General features: G+C 54.9%; 1 pseudogene; it reads right to left on the bottom strand.

Moving 5' to 3' along the window:
• Nucleotides 1-3079: 3079 nt before the first annotated feature.
• On the bottom strand, nucleotides 3080-17192 carry LOC135536200 (neurobeachin-like protein 1; annotated as a pseudogene).
• Nucleotides 17193-17757: the final 565 nt, after the last annotated feature.

Below are 17757 nucleotides of genomic sequence, written 5' to 3'. Positions count from 1 at the left end.
GAAAGACAGCGTGGAACTCTGAGGGGAGGCTGTTCCTAAGCTGGGAGAGGAAAGAGAGTGGAGCTCAGAGGGTAGGCTGTTCCTAAGCTGGGAGAGGAAAGAGAGTGGAGCTCTGAGGGGGAGGCTGTTCCTAAGCTGGGAGAGGAAAGAGTGAGCGCTGAGGGAGGCTGTTCCAAACTGGGAGAGGAAAAGAGAGTGGAGCTCTGGGGGAGGCTGTTCCTAAACTGGGAGAGAGGAAAGAGAGTGGAGCTCAGAGGGAGGCTGTTCCTAAGCTGGGAGAGGAAAGAGAGTGGAGCGCTGAGGGGTGGCTGTTCCTAAGCTGGGAGAGGAAAGGGAGTGGAGCGCTGAGGGGAGGCTGTTCCTAAACTGGGAGAGGAAAGAGTGGAGCTCAGAGGGGAGGCTGTTCCTAAGCTGGGAGAGGAAAGAGAGTGGAGCTCTGAGGGGAGGCTGTTCCTAAGCTGGGAGAGGAAAGGAGTGGAGCGCTGAGGGGAGGCTGTTCTAAGCTGGAAGAGGAAAGAGAGTGGAGCGCTGAGGGAGGCTGTTCCTAAACTGGGAGAGGAAAGAGAGGAGCTCTGAGGGGTATTGTTCCAAGCTGGGAGAGGAAAGAGAGTGGAGCTCTGAGGGGAGGCTGTTCCTAAGCTGGGAGAGGAAAGAGAGTGGAGCTCTGAGGGGTGGCTGTTCCTAAGCTGGGAGAGGAAAGAGAGTGGAGCCTGAGGGGGAGCTGTTCCTAAGCTGGGAGAGGAAAGAGAGTGGAGCTCTGAGGGGAGGCTGTTCCTAAGCTGGGAGAGGAAAGAGAGTGGAGCTCTGAGGGGAGGCTGTTCCTAAGCTGGGAGAGGAAAGAGAGTGGAGCTCTGAGGGGAGGCTGTTCCTAAGCTGGGAGAGGAAAGAGAGTGGAGCTCTGAGGGAGGCTGTTCCTAAGCTGGGAGAGGAAAGAGAGTGGAGCTCTGAGGGAGGCTGTTCCTAAGCTGGGAGAGGAAAGAGAGTGGAGCTCTGAGGGGAGGCTGTTCCTAAGCTGGGAGAGGAAGAGAGTGGAGCTCTGAGGGGAGGCTGTTCCTAAGCTGGGAGAGGAAAGAGAGTGGAGCTCTGAGGGGAGGCTGTTCCTAAGCTGGGAGAGGAAAGAGAGTGGAGCTCTGAGGGGAGGCTGTTCCTAAGCTGGGAGAGGAAAGAGAGTGGAGCTCTGAGGGGAGGCTGTTCCTAAGCTGGGAGAGGAAAGAGAGTGGAGCTCTGAGGGGAGGCTGTTCCTAAGCTGGGAGAGGAAAGAGAGTGGAGCTCTGAGGGAGGCTGTTCCTAAGCTGGGAGAGGAAAGAGTGGAGCTCTGAGGGGAGGCTGTTCCTAAGCTGGGAGAGGAAAGAGAGTGGAGCTCTGAGGGAGGCTGTTCCTAAGCTGGGAGAGGAAAGAGAGTGGAGCTCTGAGGGGAGGCTGTTCCTAAGCTGGGAGAGGAAAGAGAGTGGAGCCTTGAGGGAGGCTGTCTTAAGCTGGGAGAGGAAAGAGAGTGGAGCTCTGAGGGGAGGCGGTTCCTAAGCTGGGAGAGGAAAGAGAGTGGAGCTCTGAGGGGAGGCGGTTCCTAAGCTGGGAGAGGAAAGAGAGTGGAGCTCTGAGGGGAGGCGGTTCCTAAGCTGGGAGAGGAAAGCAGGGAAGTGTGATCTGTTTTCTCTAGAGAGATGTTTTCATTGAGTAGAACATGGCTTCCTCATTCACTACTGTTAATGACCACACCGAGTTTCCCCCCACTGAACGACCCCGCTAGAGAGGATAACTGGGTTGTGTTCATTAAGGACAAAAGGTCTTGAAAAAGAAATCAAACTCACGGTAGAAGAAGGGAACAAACTCCACGGTGAGAGGAGCTGCTTTGTGTTTCTGTCTGCTCTTCTCCACTGTACTCCGCTGGTCCCTGGAGACGACAGGCAAAACACACGGTGTCAGAAAAAGACCCCCTGTCCAAACTCTGTCTGTGTGTCTGTGAGCAGGAACACTGCTGGGAGGGTTTAGCACAGGATTAGAACCAACACTACTTGGATTGATTTGGGAAATGTTTTGGCACTTTGGAGGAAAAAAATATATACTTTTATACTAATTAGGTAAACCAAGCCGAGCTGTACTGTGAAGAAACAACAACATCCAAGCCAGCACATTACGATTGCAGTGTTTTCAGAAGTGTAACAGTAGAATTGACCATGGTGGAATAAGTACATAATGAAGCCAGATCCTAAGAGCGTTGTATCTGGTGCTTCAGTACCCACGAGAGCCCCGGTGGTTAATGCGTGCTTGACCCTGCTCCTCCAGTACCCAGAGCCCTTACACTTACTGTGTAACAGTGGAGGCCAAAGATGGGAGAACGGCTCATAATGATGGCTGGAATGGTATCAAACACGTGTTCCATTCACTCCATTCCAGACATTATTATGAGTCGTCCTCCCCTTACTGTGGATCTACTACAGTTCCATCTATTATTATGAGTCGTCCTCCCCTTACTGTGGATCTACTACAGTTCCATCTATTATTATGAGTCGTCCTCCCCTTACTGTGGATCTACTACAGTTCCATCTATTATTATGTCTAGTCCTCCCCTTACTGTGGATCTACTACAGTTCCATCTATTATTATGAGTCGTCCTCCCCTTACTGTGGATCTACTACAGTTCCATCTATTATTATGAGTCATCCTCCCCTTACTGTGGATCTACTACAGTTCCGTCTATTATTAGGTCTAGTCCTGTACTAACAGACCTGGCTCAACCAATCACATGATCTATCAACAGTTAATAAGGTCCATCGCACCATCTATGATAAGATCAAGCTCACGAATTATGATAAGTTAAGGTCACCCGATCCATGATAAGTTAAGGTCACCCGATCCATGATAAGTTAAGGTCACCCGATCTATGTTAAGTTAAGGTCAATCTGTGGTACTGGAAAAGATCAAAGGATGGACTAAGTGACTGGCTAGTCAAGTATCTGCAGGCTGTTTGGGAACATTGCTCACTGTCTGCTCCAGAGCTTTTCTTGACAACAAATGGACTCATTGTGACTTCCCTGGTTAAATAAAGAATAATAAATCAAATAAACAAACTCTGATTGAGTTATTTAATTAAAAAGTATCCGCAGGTGCGATGTCTCCAGTTCCGGTAGGGTCAGACAGGCTCGCAGAAGGCCAGAGAGTGGCGGGACAAACTCCTCGGCCTGAAGTCTGGTCCACCATCTCCTTCTCCTTGGTCTTACTCTTCAGCTGTAGGAGAGAGCATGGTGAGGGCTAGGAAGACACACACACAGGAATGTGTAATCTCACGGGAATGTACCTACTTAATCATTGTGACATGCTAAAAAACAAACTTAATCATTGTGACATGCTAAAAACAAACTTAATCATTGTGACATGCTAAAAAATAAACTTAATCATTGTGACATGTTAAAAAAAAGGAAACAGAGTCAGGAAGGCGATGATAGGGGGGAGAGGAGGGTGGATAAAGTGGGAGAAGAGGGTGGATAAAGTGGGAGAAGAGGGTGGATAAAGTGAGAGAAGAGGGTGGATAAAGGGGGAGAAGAGGGTGGATAAAGTGGGAGAAGAGGGTGGATAAAGTGGGAGAAGAGGGTGGATAAAGGGGGAGAAGAGGGTGGATAAAGGGGGAGAAGAGGGGTGGATAAAGGGGGAGAAGAGGGTGGATAAAGGCGGAGAAGAGGGTGGGAAAAAGGGGGGAGAGGAGGGGTGGATAAAGGGGGGAGAAGAGGGTGGATAAAGGGGGAGAAGAGGGTGGATAAAGGGGGAGAAGAGGGTGGATAAAGGGGGAGAAGAGGGTGGAAAAAGTGAGAGAAGAGGGTGGATAAAGGGGGAGGAGGAGGGTGGATAAAGGGGGAGAATAGGGTGGAGAAAGGAGAGGTTGGAGAAAGGGGGAGGAATCAGACCTGCTGGATGTAGAGCGTTGTCATGGTAATGACATGGTTGATGTAGGAGCAGTGTGCCAACTTCCACATTGGACAGGTTCCTGCAGAGAGAGAAAGTTATAGCCTGTTAAAGTAGTGACAGGTTCCAACACACAGACACAGAGAGACATGAGAGAGAGAGTCATGTCTGTTATAGTAGTGACAGGTTCCAACAGAGAGTCATGTCTGTTATAGTAGTGACAGGTTCCAACAATGTGACACAGAGAGACCAAGACATGAGAGAGAGAGTCATGTCTGTTATAGTAGTGACAGGTTCCAGCACAGACACAGAGAGACCGAGAGACATGAGAGATAGAGTCATGTCTGTTATAGTAGTGACAGGTTCCAACACACAGACACAGAGAGTCAGAGACATGTCTGCTATAGTAGGGACAGGTTCCAACAGAGAGAGTCATGTCTGTTATAGTGACAGGTTCCAACAGAGAGAGTCATGTCTGCTATAGTAGTGACAGGTTCCAACACACAGAGAGAGAGTCATGTCTGTTATAGTAGGGATAGGTTCCAACAGAGAGACACAGAGGGACAGGTTCCAACAGAGAGTCATGTCTGTTATAGAGTGACAGGTTCCAACAGAGAGTCATGTCTGTTATAGTAGGGACAGGTTCCAACAGAGAGAGAGTCATGTCTGTTATAGTAGTGACAGTAACAGAGAGTCATGTCTGTTATAGTAGGTTCCAACAGAGAGAGTCATGTTCGTTATAGTAGGGACAGGTTCCAACAGAGAGAGTCATGTCTGTTATAGTAGGGACAGGTTCCTGCAACAGAGAGAGAGTCATGTCTGTTATAGTAGTGACAGGTTCCAACAGAGAGTCATGTCTGTTATAGTAGGGACAGGTTCCAACAGAGAGTCATGTCTGTTATAGTAGGGACAGGTAACAACACACAGTCATGTCAGTAGGGACAGAGAGATAAGTCATGTCTGTTATAGTAGGACAGGTTCCAACAGAGAGAGAGTCATGTCTGTTATAGTAGGACAGGTTCCAACAGAGAGTCATGTCTGTTATAGTAGGGACAGGTTCCAACAGAGAGTCATGTCTGTTATAGTAGGGACAGGTTCCAACAGAGAGACATGTCTGTTATAGTAGGGAGCAGGTTCCAACAGAGAGAGTCATGTCTGTTATAGTAGGGACAGGTTCCAACAGAGAGTCATGTCTGTTATAGTAGGGACAGGTTCCAACAGAGAGAGTCATGTCTGTTATAGTAGGGACAGGTTCCAACAGAGAGTCATGTCTGTTATAGTAGGGACAGGTTCCAACAGAGAGAGAGTCATGTCTGTTATAGTAGGACAGGTTCCAACAGAGAGTCATGTCTGTTATAGTAGGGACAGGTTCCAACAGAGAGTCATGTCTGTTATAGTAGGGACAGGTTCCAACAGAGAGAGTCATGTCTGTTATAGTAGGGACAGGTTCCAACAGAGAGTCATGTCTGTTATAGTAGGGACAGGTTCCAACAGAGAGTCATGTCTGTTATAGTAGGGACAGGTTCCAACAGAGAGTCATGTCTGTTATAGTAGGGACAGGTTCCAACAGAGAGTCATTCTGTTATAGTAGGGACAGGTTCCAACAGAGAGAGTCATTCTGTTATAGTAGGGACAGGTTCCAACAGAGAGTCATGTCTGTTATAGTAGGGACAGGTTCAACAGAATAGTCATGTCTGTTATAGTAGGGACAGGTTCCAACAGAGAGTCATGTCTGTTATAGTAGGGACAGGTTCCAACAGAGAGTCATGTCTGTTCATTCCAACAGAAGTCATGTCTGTTATAGTACTTCCAACAGAGAGTCATGTCTGTTATAGTAGGGACAGGTTCCAACAGAGGAGAGTCATGTCTGTTATAGTAGGGACAGGTTCAACAGAGAGTCATGTCTGTTATAGTAGGGACAGGTTCCAACAGAGAGTCATGTCTGTTATAGTAGGGACAGGTTCCAACAGAGAGTCATGTCTGTTATAGTAGGGACAGGTTCCAACAGAGAGTCATGTCTGTTGTATTTTTTTATAACTCATCATTCCATCACTACCCAATGAATACAACCAGGTCTACATATGACAGGGAGGAGCCAGACTATTGACCGGTTTCTGGTTCATTGAGAAAGACTAAACTAACATGATTTTTAGTGTTTGGTTGTTGAGTGTAATTAGACCAAAGCCCATTTCAAGGTTCTTTCTACTATAAAAAAAAGACAAGTAATTTCAGAATATGATGAGGGGCCAAGATACTGGCTGGCATTATCTGCTTTGTTGCATATCCCTCAAGGTCATGTTCCTGGACTGTACCAGATAAGACTACAGACTGGACCGGTACACTAGGCCTAGAGGTCCCACTAGACATAAACCTGTTCATAGGTGGAGATTCAGACCTACTGGAGACCCTTTATTCAAATTCCATGTCAACACACAGACTCTGACCACCTAATATGACAGACTACCGGTAGAACCAGGTCTTTCACTTGTTTTCACTTTCTGTTGCAAACCACTCCAGGTAGGTAATATGGACTACTGGACCGGTACAACCAGGTCTAGGTAGGTGGAGGGAGGGGCCAGACTACTGGACCAGTACAACTAGGTCTAGGTAGGTGGAGGGAGGGGCCAGACTACTGGACAAGAACAACTAGGTCTAGGTAGGTGGAGGGAGGGGCCAGACTACTGGACAAGAACAACTAGGTCTAGGTAGGTGGAGGAAGGAGCCAGACTACCGGCCCAGAACAACCAGGTCTTGGTAGGTGGAGGGAGGGAGGGGCGGCTACTGGACCGGTACAACCAGGTCTAGGTAGGTGGAGGGAGGGCCAAACTACTGGACCGGTACAACCAGGTCTACGTAGGTGGAGGGAGGGGCCAGACTACTGGACCGGTACAGCCAGGTCTGGGTAGGTGGAGGGAGGGCCAGACTACTGGACCGGTACAACCAGGTCTACGTAGGTGGAGGGGGAAGGGCCAGACTACTGGACCGGTACCACTAGGTCTAGGTAGGTGGAGGAGGGGCCAGACTACTGGACCGGTACAACCAGGTCTACGTAGGTGGAGGAGGGGCCAGACTACTGGACCGGTACCACTAGGTCTAGGTAGGTGGAGGGAGGGGCCAGACTACTGGACCGGTACCACTAGGTCTAGGTAGGTGGAGGAGGGGCCAGACTACTGGACCGGTACAACCAGGTCTCGGTAGGTGGAGGGAGGGGCCAGACTACTGGACCAGTACAACCAGGTCTAGGTAGGTGGAGGGAGGGGCCAGACTACTGGACCGGTACCACTAGGCCTCGGTAGGTGGAGGAGGGGGCCAGACTACTGGACCGGTACCACTAGGCCTCGTGAGGGAGGGCCAGACTACTGGTGGTCTAGGTAGGTGGAGGGAGGCAGACCAGGTCTAGGTAGGTGGAGGGAGGGGCCAGACTCTGCTTCTGGTCCCACAGAAACACCATGGACCAACCTGCAGATGACGATGAGGAATTTGACCAGCAGGAGGGCCAGGTTCTGCTGCTCCTGCTCCCAGCCCGTCCGAGGCCTTCTGGACACACTGGAGCAGCTGGTGCCGCAACACCTGCAGGATGTTGTCTGGCAACAGGGTCATCACTGGAGGCACCTCCTCCAACCTGGGGAGGGAGAGAGAGAAAGGGGTGAAATAAGGGGAACACCAAAACATGCTTAACTCTCACCTGCGTGTCACACACATCTGCACAAATACTATGCAAGCAAGCGCACACACCCCTGCCAGGCGTTTCTACCAAGCCCTAAAAGTTGCCAAAGACTCCAGTCACCCAAGTCACACTGTTCTCTCTGCTACCGCACGGCAAGCGGTACTGGTGCACCAAGCTCTCACACACACACACACATACACACACACACACACACAAATAAATCAATCCACCCAAACTTCTAAGGCCTTCAGGTACATCACACACATTTACACACATCTACCTAAGCAACACACCATGATAACCTTTACACTAGGATTTGCTGATAGATTAATGTTATGAAACCATCCACTGTACAGCTAACAGTGAACCTAACTGTCTCTGTCCCTCTCTGTAGACAGAGGTCATCAGAGAGGAATGGGCCTGTCTCTGTCCCCCTCTGTAGACAGAGGTCATCAGAGAGGAAGGGACCTGTCTCTGTCCCCTCTGTAGACAGAGGTCATCAGAGTGGGCCTGTCTCTGTCCACCTCTGTAGACAGAGGTCATCAGAGAGGAATGGGCCTGTCTCTGTCCCCCTCTGTAGACAGAGGTCATCAGAGAGGAATGGCCTGTCTCTTTCCCCCTCTGTAGACAGGGGTCATCAGAGAGGAATGGACCTGTCTCTGTCCCACTCTGTAGACAGAGGTCATCAGAGAGGAATGGGCCTGTCTCTGTCCCCCTCTGTAGACAGAGGTCATCAGAGAGAGGAATGGGCTTGTCTCTGTCCCCTCTGTAGACAGAGGTCATCAGAGAGGAATGGGCCTGTCTCTGTCCCCCTCTGTAGACAGGGGTCATCAGAGAGGAATGGGCCTGTCTCTGTCCCCCTCTGTAGACAGAGGTCATCAGAGAGGAATGGGTTCCTCCAACAGAGCCCAGATGAGCATTCCCAAATCGTAAGGGGCGTGGCCGCTGGGAAAGCAGGACAGCTGCGGCAGTGGGGGAGGTGGAGTGGGAAAGAGAGGGGGGAGGTGGGTGGGAAAGAGAGAGTGGAGTGGAAGAGAGAGGGGGTGGAGTGGGAAGAGAGGGAGGTGGAGTGGGAAGAGAGAGGGGTGGAGTGGGAAAGAGAGGGGGAGGTGGAGTGGGGGAAAGAGAGGGAGGTGGAGTGGGAAGAGGGGGGGAGGTGGGAGTGGGAAAGAGAGAGAGGTGGGTGGGAAAGAGAGGTGGGTGGGAAGAGAGAGGTGGGTGGAAGGGGAGTGGAGTGGGGGGTGGAGTGGGGAAAGAGGTGGGAAAGAGGGTGGAGTGGGAAAGAGGGAGAGGTGGAGTGGGGAAGAGGGGGAGGTGGAGTGGGAAGGAGAGAGGGGGAGAGGGGGAGGTGGGAGGGAAAGAGGGAGAGGTGGAGTGGGAAAGAGGGGGAGAGGGTGGGAGGGGAAGGAGAGAGAGGGGGAGTGTGGAGGGAAGGAGAGAGGGGAGGTGGAGTGGGAAGGAGAGAGAGGGGAGGGAGGGGAAGGAGAGAGGGGGAGGGGAGGGGAAAGAGAGAGGGGGAGGGAGAGGGAAAGAGAGAGGGGGAGGTGGGAGGGGGAAGGGAGAGAGGGGGAGGTGGAGTGGGAAAGAGGGAGAGGTGGGAGTGGGAAAGAGGGAGAGGTGGGAGGGGGAAAGAGGGGGAGGTGGGAGGGGGAAGGGAGAGAGGGGGAGGTGGGAGGGGAAGGAGAGAGGGGGAGGTGGGAGGGGGAAAGAGAGGGGGAGGTGGAGTGGGGAAAGAGAGAGGGGGAGTGGGAAAGAGGGGGAGGTGAGTGGAAGGAGAGAGGGGGAGGTGGAGGGGGAAGAGAGAGGGGGAGGTGGAGTGGGGAAGGAGAGAGGGGGAGGTGGAGTGGGAAGGAGAGAGGGGGAGGTGGGTGGGAAGGAGAGAGGGGAGGTGAGAGTGGGAAAGAGAGAGGGGGAGGTAGAGTGGGAGAGAGGGGAGGAGGGGAGAGAGAGGGGAGGTGGAGTGGGAAAGAGAGAGGGGAGGTGGGGGGGAAAGAGAGAGGGGAGGTAGAGTGGGAAAGAGAGAGGGGGAGGTAGAGTGGGAAAGAGAGAGGGGGAGGGAAAGAGAGAGGGGGTGGGGAAAGAGAGAGGGGGAGGTAGAGTGGGAAAGAGAGAGGGAGAGGTGGGAGGGGGAGAGGAGAGAGGGGAGGGGAGAGTGGGGAAGGAGGGGGAAGAGAGAGGAGGTGGGAGGGAGTGAGAGGGGAGGTGGGTGGGAAAGAGAGAGGGGGAGGTGGAGGGAAAGAGAGAGGGGGAGGTGGAGGGGAAGAGAGAGGGAGGTGGGAAGGTAGGGAGGTGGAGGGAAAGAGAGAGGGGGAGGTAGAGGGAAAGAGAGAGAGGGGGAGGTGGAGTGGGAAAGAGAGAGGGGGAGGGGTGGAGGGGAAAGAGAGAGGGGAGGTGGGAGGGGAAAAGAGAGAGGGGGAGGTAGAGTGGGAAAGAGAGAGGGGAGAGTGGGAAAGAGAGAGGGGAGGTGGGAAAGAGAGAGGGGGAGGTAGAGGAAAGAGAGAGGGAGGTAGAGGGGAAAGAGAGAGGGAGGTGGAGGGGAAAGAGAGAGGGGGAGGTGGAGGGAAGGAGAGAGGGGGAGGTGGAGGGAAGAGAGAGGGGGAGGTGGGAGGGAAAGAGAGGGAGGGGGAGGGGAAAGAGAGAGGGGGAGGGTAGAGAGGGAAAGAGAGAGGGGAGGTGGAGGGGAAAGAGAGAGGGGAGGTAGAGGGGGAAAGAGAGAGGGGGAGGTAGAGTGGGAAAGAGAGAGGGAGGTGGGAGGGGAAAGAGAGAGGGGGAGGTAGAGTGGGAAGAGAGGGGGAGGTAGAGGGGGAAAGAGAGAGGGGAGGTGGGATGGGAAAGAGAGAGGGGGAGGTGGAGTGGGAAAGAGAGAGGGGGAGGTAGAGTGGGAAGAGAGAGGGGGAGGGAGTGGGAAAGAGAGAGGGGGAGGTAGAGTGGGAAAGAGAGAGGGGAGGGAGGGAAATAGAGAGGGGGAGGTGGAGGGGGAAAGAGAGAGGGGAGGTGGAGTGGGAAAAGAGAGGGGGAGGGGGAGTGGGAAGAGAGAGGGGAGGTAGAGGGGAAAGAGAGAGAGGTGGAGTGGGAAAGAGGGAGAGGTGGGAGTGGGAAGGAGAGAGGGGGAGGTGGAGGGAAAGAGGGAGAGGTGGAGTGGGAAAGAGGGAGAGGTGGAGGGGAAGGAGAGAGGGGAGGTGGGAGGGAAAGAGAGAGGGAGGTGGGAGGGGAAAGAGAGGGGGAGGTGGGGAGGGGGAAAGAAGGAGAGGTGGGAGGGAAAGAGGGAGAGGTGGGAGTGGGAAAGAGAGAGAGGTGGAGTGGGAAAGAGAGAGAGGTGGAGTGGGAAAGAGAGGGGGGAGGGTGGAGGGAAGGAGAGAGGGGGAGGTAGAGTGGGAAAGAGAGAGGGGGAGGTAGGGAGGGAAAGAGAGAGGGGAGGTAGAGGGAAAGAGAGAGGGGAGGTGGAGTGGGAAAGAGAGGGGGAGGTGGAGGGGAAAGAGAGGGGGAGGTAGAGGGAAAGAGAGAGGGGGAGGCAGAGGGAAGAGAGAGGGGGAGGGGGAGTGGGAAGGAGAGGGGGAGGTGAGGGGAAGGAGAGAGGGAGGTGGAGGGGAAAGAGAGGAGGTGAGGGGAAAGAGAGGGGGAGGTGGAGTGGGAAAGAGAGGGAGGTGGAGTGGGAAGAGAGAGGGGGTAGAGGGGAAGAGAGAGGGGAGGTAGAGGGGAAGAGAGAGGGGAGGTGGAGTGGAGAAAGAGAGAGGGGAGGTAGAGTGGGAAAGAGAGAGGGGGAGGTAGAGTGGGAAAGAGAGAGGGGGAGGTGAGGGAAAGAGAGAGGGGGAGGTGGAGTGGGAGAGAGAGGGGAGGTAGAGTGGGGAAAGAGAGAGGGGGAGGTGGAGGGGAAAGAGAGAGGGGGAGGTAGGAGGGAAAGAGAGAGGGGGAGGGGGAGTGGGAAATAGAGAGGGGAGGTGGAGGGGAAAGAGAGAGGGGAGGGTGGAGGGAAAGAGAGAGGGGAGGGGGAGTGGGAAAGAGAGGGGGAGGTAGAGTGGGAAAGAGAGAGGTGGAGGGGAAAGAGGGAGAGGTGGGAGGGAAGGAGAGAGGGGGAGGTGGGAGGGAAAGAGGGAGAGGTGGGTGGGAAAGAGGGAGAGGTGGAGGGGAAGGAGAGAGGGGGAGGTGGAGTGGGGAAAGAGAGAGGGGAGGTGGAGTGGGAAAGAGAGGGGGAGGTGGGAGGGAAAGAAGGGAGAGGTGGAGTGGGAAAGAGGGAGAGGTGGAGGGAAAGAGAGAGAGGTGGGAGGGGAAGAGAGAGAGGTGGAGTGGGAAAGAGAGAGGGGGAGGTGGGAGGGGAAGGAGAGAGGGGAGGTGGGAGTGGGAAGAAGAAGAGAGAGGTGGAGGGAAAGAAGGAGAGGTGGAGTGGGAAAGAAGGGAGAGGTGGAGTGGGAAAGAGAGAGGGGGAGGTGGAGTGGGGAAGGAGAGAGGGGGAGGTGGGAGGGGGAAAGAGAGGGAGAGGGGGAGTGGGAAAGAGAGAGAGGTGGAGTGGGAAAGAGAGAGAGGTGGAGTGGGAAAAGAGAGGAGAGGTGGAGTGGGAAAGAGAGAGGGGGAGGTGGAGTGGGAAGGAGAGAGGGGGAGGTGGGAGTGGGAAAGAGAGGGGGAGGTGGAGTGGGAAAGAGGGGGAGGTGGAGTGGGAAGGAGAGAGGGGAGGTGGAGTGGGAAAGAAGGAGAGGTGGAGTGGGAAAGAAGGAGAGGTGGAGTGGGAAAGAGAGGGGGAGGTGGAGGTGGGAAGGAGAGAGGGGGAGGTGGAGTGGGAAAGAGAGGGAGAGGGGGAGTGGGAAAGAGAGAGAGGTGGAGTGGGGAAAGAGGGAGAGGTGGGAGGCGGAAGAGGGAGAGGTGGAGTGGGAAAGAGGGAGAGGTGGAGTGGGAAAGAGAGAGGGGGAGGTGGAGTGGGAAGGAGAGAGGGGGAGGTGGAGTGGGGAAGAGGGAGAGGTGGGTGGGAAAGAGAGAGGGGGGAGGTAGAGTGGGAAAAGAGAGAGGGGGAGGTGAGAGTGGGAAAGAGAGAGGGGGAGGTGGAGTGGGGAAAGAGAGAGGGGGAGTGGGAAAGAGAGAGAGGGAGGTAGAGTGGGAAAGAGAGAGGGGGAGGTGGAGTGGGAAAGAGAGAGGGGAGGTAGAGTGGGAAAGAGAGAGGGGAGGTAGAGTGGGAAAGAGAGAGGGGGAGGTGGGAGGGGGAAAGAGAGAGGGGGAGGTAGAGTGGGAAAGAGAGAGGGGGAGGTAGAGGGGAAAGAGAGAGGGGGAGGTGGAGAGGGAAAGAGGGAGAGGGTGGAGTGGGAAAGAGAGAGAGAGGTGGAGTGGGAAAGAGAGAGAGGGAGGGTGGGGAGAGAAAGAGAGAGGGGAGAGGTAGAGGGGAAAGAGAGAGAGAGGGGGAGGGGGAGTGGGAAAAAGAGAGAGGGGAGGTGGAGTGGGAAAGAGAGAGGGGGAGGTGGGAGGGGGAAAGAGAGAGGGGTGGGAGTGGGAAAGAGAGAGGGAGGGGAGAGGTGGAGTGGGAAAGAGAGAGAGGTGGAGAGGGAAAGAGGGAGAGGGGTGGGAGGGGGAAGGGAGAGAGGGGGAGGTGGAGATGGAGAAGGAGAGAGGGAGAGGTGGGAGTGGGAAAGAGGGAGAGGTGGAGGGGAAGGAGAGAGGGGGAGGGAGGGGGAGAGAGAGAGAGGGAGGGTGGAGTGGGAAAGAGAGGGGGAGGTGGAGGGGGAAAGAGGGAGAGGTGTGGGAGGGAAAGAGGAGGGAGAGGTGGGAGGAGGGAAAGAGGAGAGGTGGGAGGAAAGAGAGAGGGGGAGGTGGAGTGGGGAAGAGAGAGAGGGAGGTGGGAGGGGGAAGGGGAGGTGGGAGGGAGGAGGGGGGAAAGAGAGGGGGAAGGGGGGAGTGGGAAAGAAGGGAGAGGTGGGAGGGAAAGAGAGGGAGAGGTGGGAGGGGAAAGAAGGGAGAGGTGGGAGGGGAAAGGAAGGAGAGGGGAGGGGGAAAGAGGGTGGGAGGGAAGGAGGGGAGGGAGGGAGAGGTGGGAGTGGGAAAGAGAGGGAGGAGGGGGGAGGGAGAGGAGAGGTGGAGGGAAAGAGAGAGAGGTGAGGAGGGAAAGAGAGAGGGAGGGGTGGGGGAGTGGAGGAGAGAGAGGAGAGGAGGGGAAAGAGGGTGGAGTGGGGGAAGAGAGAGAGGGGGAGGGTGGAGAGGGGGGGAGAGAGGAGGGGGAGGTGGGAGTGGGAAAGAGAGGAGAGGGGGAGGGGGGTGGAGAGGGAAAGAGGGGGAGGGTGGGAGTGGGGAAAGAGAGAGGGGGAGGTGGGTGGGGAAGGAGAGAGGGGGAGTGGAGTGGGAAAAAGAGGGGGAGGGGGGAGTGGGAAGGAGAGGGGGAGGTGGGAGGGGGAAAGAGAGGGAGAGGGAGTGGGAAAGAAGGAGAGAGGTGGGAGTGGGAAAAAGAGAGAGGGGGAGGGGGTGAGAGAGGTGGGGGGAAGGGAGAGAGGGGGAGGTGGGAGTGGGAAAGAGAGGGAGAGGGGGAGTGGGAAAGAGAGAGAGGTGGAGGGGGAAAGAGAGAGAGGTGGAGAGGGGAAAGAGAGAGGGGGAGGTAGAGTGGGGAAAGAGAGAGGGGAGGTGGAGTGGGAAAGAGAGAGGGGGAGGTGGGAGGGGAAAGAGAGAGGGGAGGTAGAGTGGGAAAAGAGAGAGGGGGAGGTGGGAGTGGGAAAGAGAGAGAGGGAGTGGGAAGAGAGAGGGGGAGGTAGAGTGGGAAAGAGAGAGGGGGAGGTGGAGTGGGAAAGAGGGAGAGGTGGAGTGGGAAAGAGAGAGGGGGAGGTAGAGGGGAAAGAGAGAGGGGGAGGGTGGGAGTGGGAAAGAGAGAGGGGGAGGTAGAGTGGGAAAGAGAGAGGGGGAGGTGGGAGTGGGAAAAGAGGGAGAGGGGAAGTGGGAAAGAGAGAGGGGGAGGTGGAGTGGGAAGGAGAGAGGGGGAGGTGGGAGTGAGAAAGAAGGGAGAGGTGGGAGTGGGAAAGAGGGAGAGGTGGAGTGGGAAAGAGAGAGGGGGAGGTGGAGTGGGAAAGAGGGGGAGGTGGAGTGGGAAAGAGGGGGAGGTGGAGGGGGAAAGAGAGAGGGGGAGGTGGAGTGGGAAAGAGAGGGGAGGTGGAGTGGGAAAGAGAGGGGAGGGTGGAGTGGGAAAGAGGGAGAGGGAAAGAGAGAGGGGAGGTGGAGTGGGAAGGAGAGAGGGGAGGTGGAGTGGGAAAGAGAGGGGGAGGGTGGGAGTGGGAAAGAGGGGGAGGTGGAGTGGGAAAGAGAGAGGGGGAGGTAGAGTGGGAAAAGAGAGGGGGAGGTGGAGTGGGAAGAGAGAGGGGGAGGTAGAGTGGGAAAGAGAGAGGGGGAGGTGGAGTGGGAAAGAGAGGGGGAGGTGGAGTGGGAAAGAGGGGGAGGAGGAGTGGGAAAGAGGGGGAGGTGGAGTGGGAAGGAGAGAGGGGGAGGTGGAGTGGGAAAGAGGGGGAGGTGGAGTGGGAAGGAGAGAGGGGGAGGTGGAGTGGGAAAGAGAGGGGGAGGTGGAGTGGGAAAGAGGGGGGAGGTGGAGTGGGAAGGAGAGAGGGGGAGGTGGAGAGGGAAAGAGAGGGGGAGGGGGGAGGAAAGAGGGGGAGGGAGGGAAAGAGAGAGGGGGAGGTAGAGGGAAAGAGAGAGGGGGAAAGGAGAGGAGTGGGAAAGAGAGAGGGGGAGGGAGTGGGAAAGAGAGAGGAGGAAGGGAGGGAAAGAGAGAGGTGGGAGAGGGAGGGAAAGAGAGAGAGGTGGAGTGGGAAAGAGAGAGAGGTGGGAGGAAAGAGAGGGGGAGAGGGTGGTGAGTGGGAAAGAGAGGGGGAGGGGGTGGTGGAGGGGGAAAGAGAGGGGGAGGGTGGGGAAAAGAGAGGGGGAGGGGGGGTGGAGGGGAAAGAGAGGGGAGGTGGAGTGGGAAAGAAAGGGGGAGGTGGGAGGGAAAAGAGGAGAAGGAGAGAAAGAGGCACGGCAACGAACCGACAAACGACCGTACTGGCGGATCTAATGGAAAGTAATCTGTTTCCCCTTGCTCCACACTTCACTCTCTCCAGTCCCACACACAGACCACACAGCCTTACGTAACCATCTGACAGAACTGACTGGGCATTTCACTGGTCATGTGACCAGACCACAGCTGGAAGAGCAGAGGAGCACATCACCTCTCCCTCGCTCTCTCCCTCTGTCGCTCCGTCTTCTATACTGCATGTGCTTCTTCTCCTGAACGCTCTCAAACAATGGATGTGGCCGTGCAAACATACAGACATGCACAGAACACATCAACACAGATTCCAGAGCATGTAACAACACAGATTCCAGAGCTGGTTATGTAACCCCAACACAGATTCCAGAGCTGGTTATGGAACCCCAACACAGATTCCAGAGCTGGTTATGGAACCCCAACACAGATTCCAGAGCTGGTTATGTAACCCCAACATGATTCCAGAGCTGGTTATGAAACCCCACCACAGATTCAGAGCTTATATAAACTCAACACAGATTCCAGAGCTGGCTATGTAACCCCAACACAGATTCCAGAGCTGGTTATGAACCCCAACACAGATTCCAGACAACAGATTCCAGAGCTGGTTATGGAACCCTCAACACAGATTCCAGAGCTGGTTATGTAACCCCAACACAGATTCCAGAGCTGGTTATGTAACCCCAACACCAACACAGATTCCAGAGCTGGTTATGTAACCCCAACACAGATTCCAGAGCTGGTTATGAAACCCCAACACAGATTCCAGAGCTGGTTATGAAACCCCAACACAGATTCCAGAGCTGGTTAGAGTGTAAAACACCAACACAGATTCCAGAGCTGGTTCCAGAGCTGTAAACCCCAACACAGATTCCAGAGTTGTTATTCCAGAGCTAAACCCCAACACAGATTCCAGAGCTGGAACCCCAACACAGATTCCAGAGCTATTAGTGGAAACCCAACACAGATTCCAGAGCTGGTTATGGAACCCCAACACAGATTCCAGAGCTGGTTATGGAACCCCAACACAGATTCCAGAGCTGGTTATGGAACCCTATAGTCTATTTCTGTATCTTTGAAAAATGCGGTCCCGTTTATGACCCTAAAGACAGGCTTCATTTGCACAGCGATGGGGGCACTTGCCTGTGTGAGCGGAGGCCTAGCTACTTTAGGGGTCATGGGTCAAAACATTTGAAAACCAATGAGCTACAGAACAAGTCGTTGCCTGATTAGATGGTTTATTTTTATTTTTTACTTGACATGACTTGCTCTAGAACACACAACTTGACGGACTCGAGACCCGACCTGCTCTACGTGGACTGACTCGAGACTCCTGCCCGTCCTACTTGGACTGACTCGAGACCCGACCCGCCTACTTGGACTGACTCGAGACTGACCTGTCCTACTTGGACTGACTCGACACTGGCCTACTTGGATTGACTCGACACTCGACCCGTCCTACTTGGATTGACTCGACACTCGACCCGTCCTACTTGGGACTTGTGACTTGCTTGTGACTGATATAATAGTGACTTGGTCCCACCTCTGGGGCTATGCTTACCTGGAGGGTGGCTTCTCAAAGTCCACATCTAGACATCTCTCATAGGAGCCAATGAAGATCTCCAGCCACAGCTTCAGGTAGTCTGGGTCCCTCTGTCACAGAGAGGGATGGGAGGACGGAATGAAGGAGGAGAGGGAGAAGAGAGGGTGAGGAAGAGAGTGGAGAGGGAGAAGAGAGGGTGAGGAAGAGAGTGGAGAGGGAGAAGAGAGGGTGAGGAAGAGAGTGGAGAGGGAGAAGAGGGGAGGAGGAAGAGAGTGAGAGGGAGAAGAGAGGGTGAGGAAGAGAGAGTGGAGAGGGAGAAGAGAGGGTGAGGGAGAAGAGAGGGTGGGGAGAGAGGGAGAGGGAGAAGAGAGGGCAGAGGGAGAGAGCGGAGAGGAGAAGGAGGGTGGGAGGAAGAGAGTGGAGAGGGAGAAGAGAGGGTGGGAGGAAGAGAGGGAGAGGGAGAAGAGAGGGGGAGAGGAAGAGGAGAGGAGAAGAGGGTGAGGAGGAAGAGAGGAGAGGAAGAAGAGGGTGAGTGTGAAGAGGAGGAGAGGGAGAATAGGAGGGTGAGGTGAAGAGGAGGAGAGGAGAAGAAGAGGTGGAGGGAGGGAGAGGGAGAAGAGGAGGGTGAGGGAGAGGAGGAGAGGGAGAAGAGGAGGGTGAGGGGGAAGAGGAGGA

This window comes from Oncorhynchus masou, unplaced genomic scaffold (assembly GCF_036934945.1).
Source record: "Oncorhynchus masou masou isolate Uvic2021 unplaced genomic scaffold, UVic_Omas_1.1 unplaced_scaffold_5718, whole genome shotgun sequence".
NCBI lineage: Eukaryota > Metazoa > Chordata > Actinopteri > Salmoniformes > Salmonidae > Oncorhynchus > Oncorhynchus masou.
Note: the sequence above shows the minus strand (reverse complement) of the source record. Positions and strands in the feature narration are given on the sequence as shown.